Raw genomic sequence first — 14,392 nt, 5'->3', positions numbered from 1 at the left:
TCAGGTAATTACATGGTTGCAGTCCAAAATAGCTTGACAAGATATTGATCGGGCTAAAGTAGATCGGATGATGCAGGAACCCAAAGAATCAGTACATGCTTACTATGAACAGCTCTTGCAAGCCTTAAAGCAGCAATACAGTGGGCTAGATGCTATTGACCCTAAAGACATTGGACAGTTTGTTTCCAAATATGTACTGAAACTGAGGCTGGCAATTAGTGTTATGATTCAACAGCAATTAATGTACTTCAAAACAAGTCTGTGGATGAAATCCTACTGTATGCCAGGTATTGCTGTGATAAGGTGAACTCCAAGCACAGGAGAATAAAGGACAAATTGATGTTGGTCCAGATGTGGTACGTGAACAGAGTAGATCAGGTGCAGACAAATGGGGGAACCTTAGGTTGGAATCAGGGAAACATTCAAGGTGAGGTTCCAAATGTCCGAACAATGCTGGACAGGGAAAAGGGAAAGGTGTTTCTACACACTTCAAACTGGGTATAGACATTAGCACGTTAAAGAAAATTACTGATTGTCATTATTGTCACAAAAGCAGGCATTGGAAACGCGAGTGTTGAACAAATCCAGCAAATCAGTTGCATGAAGGAGATCTCGTACAGGTGCCCTAATAAACACTGTAATAAAACCCAGACCGTATAATGTGGGAGGTCAGAATCAACTTGTGGAAGTACTCCAACCTCTAAGAGTCCCGCAGAGTAATCGAGCGTACCACCAAATGCCCTTCATAGAAACTCTAGACGGATTCGATCAGGACCTGTCACAATGACAGATCCTAAGGGGGGAGGTAGACTATACCCTTGGAGCAGTCTTAGAGATAGACCAGAGTAGACCATATGTGGAAGCAGACATAGGCTGTCAGCCCATTACATTCTTGATTGGTACTGGTGCTACACGTTCTACTGTGAGATCTGCAGTAGTTCCAAACCTACGTCTCTCTGGACGATCGTTCCAAGTTGTAGGAGTTGCCAATAGGAGAATGACAAATCCATTGACAGAAGAAATACCTGTCAAAAAAGGAACTTTTCAGTATCGATACCAATTTGTGATGTGCGATTCGAGTTCAGTTTTTTGATCTCTTACGTAAGCTGAATTGTAAGACATATTGCACACCCAAGGGAGTGGAACTAAGACTAATGATGATGACATTGAATTTAAATTGGCGAATCAGAACTGTTGTGTAGACATGTTCCCAATATTAACAGTGGAGGACATGTCATGGGATTTGAGAGACACCCTCTCCCACTTGGTGTGGGACATCATAGGGGAAGAGATAGGACTGATTTGAGGAGTTGAGCCAGTTCAGGTACAGATCTAGCCAAATGCAGAATTTCAAAGAATGCAGCAATACAACCTGACTCCGGAAACAGTGGCAGAGAATACACCTATGATTAATTCCATGAATTTGCAGGACATCCTGAAGGAGATAATAGGAATCCCATGCAATTCACCCATAATGGGGTAACAGAAGCCTCGCGGCAAATTCCGCATAGTTTAAGATTTGAGAAAAATCATTGCCATTGTGATTCCATATTGTTCCGTGGTACTGAATATATCTGTGATTCTGGTTCAGTTTCCTTGTGAGGCTGAATGGTTTACTGTGATTGATTTGCGTAAAGCATTTTTCTCCATTCCATTAAATGAGGAAAGCCAATTTTTATTGGATTTTCGGCTGGATAATCGTGTTTTAATATGGTATCGTATACCACAAGGGTATACTGAAAGTCCATCTATCTTTAACCAGATTTTGAAAAGGAACATTGAGAGCTTGGTGTTACCAGTGCCACCTCTTGATTGTATCAGAGACAGAAGAGGCGTGTAGGGATGATACCATTGCTCTACTGAGCCATTTGGCAGAAAATGGACACAAGGTGTCACCGAGCAAGCTTTAGTACTGCTTGACTGAAGTTCAGTTTTTGGGTCATCGCATTGAAAAAGGCAAGAGAAAAGTGTCAACAGACCCCAATGAGGCAATCATGAAAATGAATGCACACAAAAGGAAGCCAGGATGTTTTTGGGAATGGTTGGTTACTGCCGACAATGGATTCCAAACTTCTCCTAGAGACTGACATACAAAGATGTGAGCTATCCGGTACCCTGGGATAATGATTGCTTAGTTGCCTTCTTGGAGCTGAGATAATGCCTTTGTTGCGCTCCAGCTCTGGGAAGACCTGATTGCAACTCTGCTGTGAGAGGAAGGGTTGTGCAATATCTGTTCTCACCTAGACACATGGGGGTATCCGTAGACCAATGGCCTGTTTTTCAGGTACATTAGATGCTGTAGCTTCAGCATTGTCCAGATGTCTCAGATCCAGTGCTGCAACAGGTTTCAGCATAGAAAGGTGTGAAAGTATTGTGATGGGTCATCCTCTTACTGTTTATGTCCCACACTCAGTTGAGCTCCTGATGATATGTAACCAAAACACAGCATTTAACAACTAATAGGTTAACTAAACATGAACAAAGCTTATTGGGCTCTAAGAACATTACCTTGAAGCGGTGTTCTGTGTTAAATTCTGCTACCTTGATGCCTATTACAAATGTTGATGGGAAACATTGTGAGGACCATGACTGTCTGGATGTAACTGAACTTTGTACCAAAGCCAGTCCCAACATTGTCGACGAACCACTACTTGATTCTGATCAATTTCTCTTTGTTGATGGTTCATGCTTAAGAGACAATGAGGGTTACCTAAGAGCAGTATTTGCTGTCTATACCATTTCTGGGGTTATGGAAGCTGCTTGCTTACAGGGAGTATACTCCACACAAGGAGCCAAAACCATTGCTTTGACCCGTGCATGTCCTGCTTCCGATCAAATCCGAGTCACCATCTATCCCGATAGCCAGTACGGTTTCAGTGTGTTTCTTGTGGGAGTAGGTTTCCCATTAGGCAGTGCATCTCGCTGGTCAGTCCTTCTGAACCAGTGGCATAACGAAACTTGAGGGTGCCCCCCTGCAAGCTACATGGAAGGGCCCCCCTCCACTCTTAATCAGGAGCTCTCAGGCCAGGGTACTGTGCTGAGTGGGCCCCTGGAGCTTGGGGGCCCTTGCACTGCCGGGGCTGCAGGGGCCTATGTTATGCCACTGCTCTGAAAAATGAAAGGGAACTAGAAGTAGAGGTCAGCAAGGACTTCCTGGTTCAAAAGGCTCCTATTCCAATTAGGTTGGGAGGTTCACTTACATAGCTAGCACAATATCGAGACAGAGAGCGTTGAAATTGGAGTGGGGTTTTAGGGTGTACCGGATCAGGAACAGAAGAGGCAGAAGGGAGCGAGTCGGACACCTGAAGTAATGATTTTAAAGACTGTTTTATTTTTAAGTAGGCTTTTCGTCGTCTACTGGAGAGTCTCAACCGGGCAAACTCGTCCGGCTCCGTCCTTACGCCTCTAGGGAATACTGGTGGTTCCAGGGTGCTTCTGCCACGCCGTGTGTAGGAGCCCGCCAGAGCGGTGGTTCTGCGGTGGTTGTCGGGGCCAGGGAATCCCTCCGAGGTCAAGGATGCAAAACAAAAAAAGAAAAGGAGAAAGAATAATCACTCTGGTGTTCCTCGTTCTGCGCTTTGGGGACCAGGGAAGTGAGGGACACCAAGTGCTGAAGTGGTTTGTACAGACGGTCGATCCTGTGCCTTTCGTGCTCGTGAGGGAAAGGGGTTGAGGAGACTGAACACTATGTACACTAGTTGTCTATACGTTCGAAAGGCCACTACGTCCAACCCAGCCCGCCACTCTGCCCCGTACCTTTGTAAGCCACGCTCCTCCCGCGGGAACGTGGCGGGGCGAATCGCCAGTACGTTGGCCTCCTGGCTTGCAGTACACAGCTGGGCTCGTCAGGATCTCTTCCCCGCTGTACTCCGTATCCGTCTCAGCTTTCCAGGCTCTCGCGTCTTCTCCTCCTCGGGAATCGCCGTCCGACGACTTCCGGGTCCTACCTCCTTTTGGCTCCGTCACGAACCAGGGAGGTGGAGCCTCGTCATCTTCGATGTGGGATTTAAAGGGTCCGTGTACCTTCAGGTCTTCGTCTTCCCAGCGGGTTTCATTGTCCGTCCGAGGCCACTCCTCCGGCCAGGAGGAGGCAGGCTGTGTTTCGGAAATAGAAAGGGGTGTAAAGGGGGGAACAGCCAACCACCAGTCTACATCAGCGTCAATGTCATCATTGTGGTGCCCTGCCCCGTGACATAGGGTTAGTTACTAGGGTCCAAGGGGATGGTGGTGGCCTGACAACTTACGGTCTGCCAAAACAGTGCTGGAGGTAGGGGCAGGCAAGTTGAAGAAGCAACTGGTGGAAGGGAGGATTTTTGGCCCGTTTAATGACTGGCCAATGATCTAATCATATCCCTGCTGAGGGTGGTAGCTAAGAAGTTGAAAGGGGAATTCTGGTTGATCCACCATTTGTCATGGCCGTAGGGTGCTTCTGTAAATGACTTTATTGTGGTAGATGAGACCAGGGTGGTCTATGCTTGAGTAAACTACCCTGTTATGTTGGACAGGTGATGCGGACAGGGGGCTGAGTTGGCACAGTGTGGCATCAAGTTAGCGTTCCAACTGCTGCCGTTACACCCGGAGGATTTTTCATTACTGGGCATACAATTAGGGGGCGCTATTTATGTTCACAGAGTATTGCCCAGGGGTTGTGCCATTGCTTGTGAATTGTTTGAAGCCTTCAGGACTTTTTTGTAATTGTTATTCACTAAGCAGTGTGCGCACAGAGGGGTGTCTCATTATCTGGGCAATGTCCTCTTTGTTGGCAAGGCAGTGTCAGATGAGTGCCAGAGGGCCATGAGGTATTTAGAATTTCTGGAATTGGATCTAGGAGCTCCGTTGGACCCTGAAAAGACAGAAACCCCAAGCATGATATTAACCTTTCTGGGCATTGAGCTAGACACAGTCAACATGACAGCAAGAATTCCAAGGGCAAAAGTTCAGGAGATTAAACATTTTCTGGAAGAGGTGATTGGGGAGCGGAGACTAGAGCTAAGGAAGGCGCAGCAGTTGTTGAGGTTTTTGAATTTTGCATGCAGAGTTGTGCGGGGCAGCCAAACTTTTTCCAGGAGATTGAGCATGACTGTGTCAGGGGCCTTTTTACTCCATCAAAGGGTAGGGATTTCCATGGCAGTGAGGGCAGACATTGGCGTGTGGCTGTCTTTTCTGAACAACTACAATGTAGTGTCAATGATGTTTCAGGATGAGGACACGGCGTGGCAGGTGCAATTTCTTTCAAATGCAGCAGGGGCCTATGGTTTTGGCCTCTTCTGGGATGGACTCTGGTGTGCAAAGAAGTGGACACTGCAATGGGTGCAACAAGGTTACAGCATAAGCTTTCTGGAGTTTTTCCCACTCTTGGCAGCTTTGATGGTTTGGGGTGGTGCGTTGGCGTACAGGATAGTGATGTTTAACATGGACAACATGACAGTGGTGGTGTTGGTGAACAGACAGAAATCAATGGACTTGAGCCGCCCAGCGATTGTTGTGATGCTTCATGCTGTTATGTTTACAGTTGAATATTGTCTTCAAGGCTAATCATGTGCCCGCAGTGAACAACTCTATAGCTGATTTATTGTCTCATTCACAGTGGCACCAAGAACAGAGGAAATCAAGACGCCAGTACCTAAAGAGATTTGGGCTTATGAGTGATTTGGCTGGCGGAGATGTTGTTAACGGAGTCTACTAGGAGGAGTTATCAGCTGGTTTGAAGTGAATTTGAGAAATCTGAAGGGCACACATTGAATGATAATTGATTCAGGATCCCAGTGACAGGGTAGTACAGTGATACATTTTGGTATGTCCTTAACTGATTACAGTTTGTTGCCTGAGACAATAGAGGGTAAGTTGGCAGGTTTGTCCTTTTATGGCAAGTTGTTTTAGGGGTTTGACCATAAAAGGGTTGACGTTCTGGGGACAATTTTAAATGGGTGGGGTAGGGAGAGCTGTGCGGGGGGATTTGCGTGAAGCAATCACATTTGAGTTGCGAATCCTTACACACATGCCAGTGCTGTTGTGACAAGTTCGATGTGGCATTGTTCAGGTAGTGCATGATTTGCATGTTTTTTGGAGCGTTCAGGGTGTTTGAATTGTTAGAGTTGTTGCTTGAGTAGGAGTGTTGCATGGTGAAAACGCTTGGAGCCGGGGCATTGGAATTGGTTGAGGAAATCCAAGATGGATCAGGCAGGCTGGGGCAAGTGGATATGGTTGCAGAAAGGGGGACAAGAAGAGGTATGCCTGGTAAGCGAATGGCACAGTTTCCAGAGGTGGCCAGGGTGCAGATAGGAGGCAATTTTCTGTCATGAAGAAGGGGTGATGGACACATCTTTTCAGTTTCTGGCAGTACTGCACATGGGTGTTGAAAAAATTATGTTGGGATTCTTCCAATTTCAGGAATCACTCCTAGAAGGATCGAGGCAGCAACTGTGGCTGCATGATTGGGATGGAATTAGATGCAGGTTTGCAGGATAGGTCGGTAGAGGTTGAGGTCTTGTGAGAGATACATGAGGAAATAAGGGGTCAGGACTCTGGTGGGTAGGGAAAACGGGATTCATAGCTAACACTAAATTTGTCCTTTCTCCAGAGGGTGCGTGAGCCGTTTCGGGAGCCATGAGATGGTGACTTAGGATGGTGGGACATTCGTTCATTCACTGGGCTGGTAAGTATGTGGGACGGCATATATATGGAATAAGCCTAGGATTGCCGAGCAGCAGACATGAAGTGCTCTGGTGAGGTAAGAGTGGGATGAGATGGGGCAATCTTTTGCCATTTTTAGTAACCATGGTGCCTAAAAAGGGATGTCCATACATAATAATAATAATAATAATATGTAGCTTATAGAGCGCACGGCTTCCCCCAACGGGAGTGTCCGGCGCTGAAGCGGAGACAGGAGGTGTAGGAAGTCGACACAGTGAGGCCCTCATGAATTATGGAAGACTAAAGAGCCATGTCTTTAGTAGCTTACGGAAGCTAGGTTCTGAGGAGGCCTTTCTGATTTGCAAGGGTAGGGCATTTTAGAGAACTGTTGTTTTAACGGAGAATGAGCGTCCGCCCATTCTGGCTTTGGCAAAGCTGGGGGTGACCAGAAGTTCTAGGTGATTGGACCTTAGATTTCTAGTATGGTGTGATTTATAGATTCTTTTTTGAAGGTAGTGGGGGCCAGTTCCATTTATTGCTCTGTAAGCAAGGGTAAGTGCCTTGAATTCTGTCCGTTTTCCTACCAGTAGCCAGAGTAGGCTATGTAGATGTGGTGAGATGTGGTGTCTTAAAGGGACATTTCTCATGAGCCTTGCAGCTGCGTTCTGTATTGTTTGCAGCTTTCTGTACAAGTAAGCTGGTAGACCCAAATACAGACTGTTGGCATAGTCTAATTGTGATGTCACCAATGCATGGACATTTGTTTTTCTGCACTCCATAGGTAGGAGGTGGAGGAATTTCAGAAGTGCCTTTAGTTTCCAGAAGCAGGTAGAGGAGATATGTCCTATTTGGGTTTTGCATGATGGTGTATTGTTGAATTTAAATCCCAAATTCCTTGCCAATGAGACAGGGCATGAGTGGGGATTGAGCTTTGTAGGCCACCAGAGTTCAGGTCGTGGGGGCGATGGTTGATTAAAAAAAAATACTTCTGTTTTATCGGCGTTAAGCCGCAAGCAGTTTGAGGTCATCCAGGTAGAGATATCTGTCAGGCAGTGCTTGAATTTAGATAGAGCTGTATCTGAATGGTCTTTAAAGGAAAACATCAGCTGTGTGTCATCAGCACATGAGATGACACTAACTTTATGTTGCTCAATGAGTGGGGCCAGGGGGGCAAGGTAAATATTAAAAAGATTGGGGCTAAGGGCCGAGACCTGCGGGACTCCACATATCAGGGGGCGGGGCGACGAAAGGTACGGTTGTAGTCTTATTTTTTGGACTCTTCCCTCAAGAAAGGAGTTAAACCAGGCCAATACAGTCCCAGTAATTCATAGTTGTCTGAGTCTGTTAAGGAGGATCTTATGGGACACCGAATCGAATGCCGCCGATAAGTCGAGCAGAAACAGCATCGCGCAGCGACCTTTGTCCAAGGTTTCTTGGATAGTTTCGGCTACTTCTAGCAACGCTGTCTCAGTGCTGTAACCAGCTTGTCACATATCTGTGGGAGAATGTTTTAGTCCATGTCTCAGGGCTAACTCTACTGCAACACATGCAACAGATGTGTTGTTACTGAAACAGAAGTTGGTGGGGACTTGCTTGATATGGACTGAATTTGTGCCTCGGCAGAGATGGAGGGGGCGATGAAACATGTGCCCATTGAGAAGGCCAGGAGGAAGCTCAATCGAGCAGTGAGGGTATCCCATTCAGGCATTAAGGAGGAGGAAATTGCATTTTTCTTTCGGATGGGGGACACCTCTCTAACCTGGGCAATGCTTACCATGTGTTGGAAATAAAGGACCTACTGTGAGAGCTATGAATGAGAGGATTAAGTGTGGTGGTAAATGAGCGCAGAGTTGCTGTGTTGCAGTATGTTTAAGGTTTAGCAGTAAAATGCCCTCCAGGGTTTTCCTGGGTGGCAGTAGTTACGGGGCAGGGGAGTCAGATGCGTGCGTATCCACTCTTTGTGGGAGGGGAGGAAGCGAGCACAGGCGAAGGAATAAAGTGTGTGGGATGCCTTGAGAAATGAGAAAGAGATTGGGAATGGAAGGACGTTATGGAGTGAAAGGACTAGAGAAGCAAGATGATGTGCTGGAGAGAAAGCAGCTGGTGAAGGTGAAAAAGAAAGGTTACGTTCAAAGGGGCAGATTTATGAAGGCCTTGCGCCGCCGGTGCGTCATTTTTAACATGGGAAAAAGTGACGCACTGGCGGCGCAAGGCCTTCATAAATCTGATTTAATGATAAAGCTGTTGGTGTGTTTAATCATGCACAATCCTGTCCTAATTAAAGGGCTTTTTACACTTCATGGAGTATGGTGTATGATTATTTCACAATAGACAGACATGACGCCGCTTGACTGTGTGCTGCAGAAATAATAAACAATGAAATGTGCAGGCGATAGACAAAACCATCGATTGCTGATTATCACACAACTGGTCACTACAACCTTTGTGCAAACACGTTTGCACAAGGATTAGAATTTAAACTTGTATTGATTGCCTTAGCGGGAAAGTTGACACAAAACATGGTTTTGAGAGAAGATTTCCGCCCCTCATGCTCTGCAAAGTTCAAAAGCTGCCTTTGTTTGGTAAAATCTCATTTATTCTGTGGGCACTTCCTGGCAAATTCATTAATCATAAAACAGGAACATTAACGCCCTCCACATCCCTCTGTACTCAGGGTGGGGTCGAAATACAGCTTGTTCATCAGTGGTATTGGAATAAAAACTCCCAAACTAGTTTTGAATTTATAAGGTAGACACAACACTAATTACAGGAATTGCGTAAATTCTCTTTCAAAATCTGGCCTCTGCAGTTGCTTGTACAAGGGTACAGGATGGGTAGGATTAAAAAAGCGGTCAATAGGTCTGGCCTTTCTACCCATGTCAAGATGGTAAGAGGGCTATTTATTTATTTTTTCATTTTTATGGCAGCATATGCAACGGAATGAAAAATACAAAAGAAGAAAAAATATCGCCTCATAAATGCGGTGGCCAAAGCTTCTACTAAAAATGTTAATTATGCAAAATGAACCGTAATAAGTGGCAGCTCCTCCGCTTAGGCGGAGGAGCACCCTCCCACTGCTTTGTAGCAGTGAAATAAAGATAAATTAGAATGATAATAACTTGTGTTATCATTTTATGTTCTCCTTCTTCTGCTGCTTTACGTGAGGGGGCAGGGGTAGGGGAGGAGTGGTATCACCCTCCTAAGTGCGCAATGACTGCTTTTGGGCCACCCAAAACAGTCTTGCGCACTTCGCATGTTCTCCTTGCAGGCTGCATCATAACCTGAATGGAGAACGTGCCCAGGCCGAAACACAGTGCTGAGACCAATCACAACGCTTCTAAGGCGGCTCTGTGATTGGCTGACTCGGAGACTGGGTGTGCTTCCTGTTATTCAGGTCGGCGAGGGAGGACCATGGAGGAGAGACACAGTGAGGAAGCGGCCAGAAATAAGTTTATTATTTTATTTTTTTCTGCCTGCTTCCCCTATGTTCTCCCCACCCACACCTGCCCCCTTCCCCTTACCTCGATCCGTGCTGGCCGCCGCTGGAACCATTGTGTATAATTTTAACAGTGGTGGTTCTTTCTAACAGGCAGCTATATGTAGAACCGATTTAGAATTCCTTTCTTTTACTTTTAAAGCACATCACATACAAAATATATGATTTTCATTGGTACAACTCAGTGATATTGGTTTGAAAGACATTTCAAAATTTGCAAACATACGTGACAAGAATTTTCAATTCTATTAAGGACAAGGAGGCGAGGATTATGCTATTTCTCATTTCTTTAATGAAATGCTCAGCAGCCATTATAAAAACAAAAACTACATTTCCCATGAACACTAGGGAATAACCATAGAGTCTGTAGTATAAAAGGTCATAACACTAGTCCTTCCTCCTCTTTCTTTGTTGAGGAATCAGTTCAAGGTCAAAAGGCAATCCAACGTAGAACAAAAGGAACATGGCCAAGAGCGCCGCCGAAATCCCAAGGAACTGGACGCAGGCAGTAGAAGAACATAGAGCTGAAAGAGACCGGCAAACTCTACTTCTGGTCGGAACCTGAAAAGAGACATAGAGCCGTAACACCCAATAGAGCAAATAAGAATGCAAAATCAGGGGGGGTAAAACAAGAGAAGAGACAATTGTGCAACATCAGCAATACACAGCACAGCAAATAACAATGCAATTCAATAACAATGGGTGGGATAATCCTCGCCTCCTTGTCCTTAATAGAATTGAAAATTCTTGTCACCTATGTTTGCAAATTTTTAATTCTATGTCAGGACAGGAGGCTCCGATTATGCTTGTTCAAAGCTGGTTCACCACCACAGAAGCAATATGATCAATTGGCTTATAGTAAAAGGTTTTGAAGACTGAATCAGAAGACCAATCTGCTGCCTTCATAATATCAAAAAGAGTGACACCTAAGGAGAAGGCCTTAGAAGCCATCGCCCCGCGAGCAGAATGTGCACCAAACACAGACACATCAATGCCAGCTTCTGACATGAGCCATCGTACCCAGCGTGCTAAAGTAGCTGGGGTCACAGGGCGAAATGGTTTCTGCAAAGCAATCAACAATTGACCCTGCATATCTGAACGTAAGGAAGCAGTACTTACCTCATAATCCTTGAGACACTGCACAACACAAAGATTGGGATGAGCGGGAAAAGAGGGATACGAAATTACCTCAGTATTAGATTTGGTATGTCTGGAAAGACGAAATGTAACACCTTCTGGTGTAAAACAACGACCCGCAAGATCCAGCGCACGAACATCCGACACACGTTTACAAGAGACAAGACACAACAACATGGTCAACTTTGCAGACAACTGCTTGCGGGATAACAGCCGATTCGAAGGCCATGCTTCCAAGAACCGCAAAACGATAGAAACATCCCATAAAGAGACATACTTAGGAGTCGGAGGTTTTGAGAGACGAATACCTTTAATTAATTTGGAAATGAAAGGATTTTCACCAGCAGGCTTTCCATCAATCTGAAGATGGCCAGCCGAAATAGCGGAACGAAAATTGTTAACAGTCCTATAGGCGAGACCTGAAGAAGCTAGGGACGCCAGAAAGTTAATAATCAAAGAGACATCTGCCGAAACGGGATCAACTTCCCGTTGAACACACCAATCACACCAGCGTTTCCAAGCTCCTTTGTATCGCTTGTGAGTATTGGGAGACCAGGCCTCACTAATGAACTTGGAAGCGTCGCTAGAAATGCCTGGGATCGTCCAGCGATCCCTGAGATCCGCCACGCCAGCAACTGAAGGGATCCGGACAGAATCAGGGGATCAGACCTTCGAGAGGATCTAGCAAGAGATTCCACTTCTGGGGAAGAAGGAGGGGAATCTCGCAACACATTTCCAGGAGAACCGGGAACCACGCTAGAGCCCTCCAGAGCGGAGTAATCAGAATCAGATCCGCTTGAAACCGTGTGGTGTAAGCTAGAACCCTGGGGATCATTAGGAATGGGGGAAACGCATAGCACAGAGTCGAGGGCCAAGCCTGGAGAAAGGCATCCGTGGCTAGGGCCAGCGGATCCGGTCTCCAACTGTAAAATAGCGGAAGCTGTGTGTTGAGGCGAGAAGCAAACAGGTCTATTTGACACTGGCCCCAAAGCCGAATGAGAGAACTGAATACACGAGGGTGAAGCCTCCAGTCGCTGAAGTCCCGAAGATGCCTCGAATGCCAATCCGCAATTAGATTGTGGCGACCCGGAAGATATTCTGCAATAACAGTGATCTTCCGTTGCAGGCAAGAATGCCAAAAGTCCTTGACGATCTCCGCAAGCACTCTGGACCGAGTCCCACCTAGCTTGTTGACATACCGGACTGCAGACACGTTGTCCATCCGGAGAAGAATGCAGCAGTTGGACTGATGGGGAGTAAAGCATTTGATCGCAAAGGAACGCGCCAGGAGTTCCAGACAGTTTATGTGGAGAGATAACTCCTGAGGAGACCAACGACCCCCCGTCGAGACTGGGCCGCAGCGGGCTCCCCAACCCCAGCGACTGGCATCGGACTCGATCACTAGTTCCGGAGAAGCACCGAAGAGAGCTCGACCATTCCAGGCCTCCATGTGGTCCAGCCACCATTGCATCTCCCACCTCACCTCCTCCGACAGAGGAATCTGATCCGAGTACCTGAGGCCTTTGCGGAGATGTTGGATTTTGAGACGCTGCATCGCTCGGTAATGCAGCGGCCCCGGGAAGATCGCCTGAATGGAAGACGCCAACAGACCCACTACACGTGCCAACGATCTCAATGACACATTCTGTCTGGAAATAACAGACGTCAACTCCCTCTTGATGTAACAAATTTTCTGAGCGGGTAAAAGAAGTTGACAGGCAACTGAATCGATCTTGAAACCCAGAAAATCGATCGATTGTGTTGGAATTAAAACCGATTTCGGAACGTTGATCAGAAAACCGAGAGATTGCAAAAGATCGATGGACCACTCCAGATGAGACAGGAGCCTGAGTGGGCAATCTGCCATCAGGAGAATATCGCCCAAGTAAATAATCAGACGTATACCCCGAGAACGGAGATGTTCCACAACCGGCCGCAGAAGTTTCGTGAAGCACCACGGTGCTGACGAAAGGCCGAACGGGAGAACCTGATATTCGTACCAAATCCCCTGCCATTGAAACTGGAGAAATCAACGATGAGGCTTGAAAATTGGGATCGACAGATACGCGTCTTTGAGGTCCAGACGGACCATCCAGTCTCCTTCGCGAAGGAGATCCCCCAAGAGATGGATGCCCTCCATCTTGAAGTGTCTGTACACAACCCCGCCGTTGAAGTCTTTCAGGTTGAGAACCAGGCGAGATCCGCCTCCTTTCTTCTCGACCAGAAAGATTGAGCTGGCAAATCCCTTCGGATGACGAACGGTTGGAAGAATCGCTCCTTTCTGTAACAGAACGCTGATTTCCTCTGAAAGACAAGCTTGATCTTGAAGGGAAAAACTTAAAGGAAGGGGAGGACGGGACTGATGCAGGGGGTGATAGAACTCTATCTTTAACCCTTGAACGGTTTCTAGCACCCATGCATCGTTGGAGATCATGCGCCAGTTGTCGAGAAAAAACTGCACCCTGCCCCCCAACATCACATCGCAAGCATGAATCAGGCTCACCTGCAGAGTTGGAGTCCTGGTAATGACTTTGCTGTCCTCCTGAACGGCCTTTCCCATATTGTCCTTTTCCCTTGCGTGAGGGATAGAAATTCGCTCTGGTGAAGTATCCAGAGTCGTGTCCCCCACCACGCTGAGAGGTATTACCTCTCTGGGACTGTTGGTGCGACCCGCGGCTGAACGAGCGTCCACGCTGTCGTCCGGCCTTGGCAAAAACCGGACGCATAGCCCGGCGCAAAGAAGCCTGTGCCTTGTCGATGCCACTGAAGGTGGAGACAAATCTGGTAAGCTCCTTCAAGAAAGGCTGTCCAAACAACAGGCCTTGCGCTTCTGGACCCGCCTCAGAGAACGACAGCTCCGCAAGTTTCGGACAGATTGCCCTCTGTGCCCACTCTATGAGCTCATCAGGGTCGACAAGAGCTGAGGCTTCCTTTGCCTGAAAACCAAGATCTAGAATCTTGGTCAGAGGACCAAGCATATCAAGAAGTTTATCTTGACAAGACCTCCAGGACCGGTCAAGGCCTTTCTTTGGGTCCTTAGCATACTTTTTTAAGTAGGTGACCATCATGGGATCAACCTCTGGCGTATCTGCCAGATGATCCGCAAGATCAGGTCTCGGGCATTCA

Source organism: Lissotriton helveticus, chromosome 3_1, assembly GCF_964261635.1.
Source record: "Lissotriton helveticus chromosome 3_1, aLisHel1.1, whole genome shotgun sequence".
Lineage (NCBI taxonomy): Eukaryota > Metazoa > Chordata > Amphibia > Caudata > Salamandridae > Lissotriton > Lissotriton helveticus.
Note: the sequence above shows the minus strand (reverse complement) of the source record.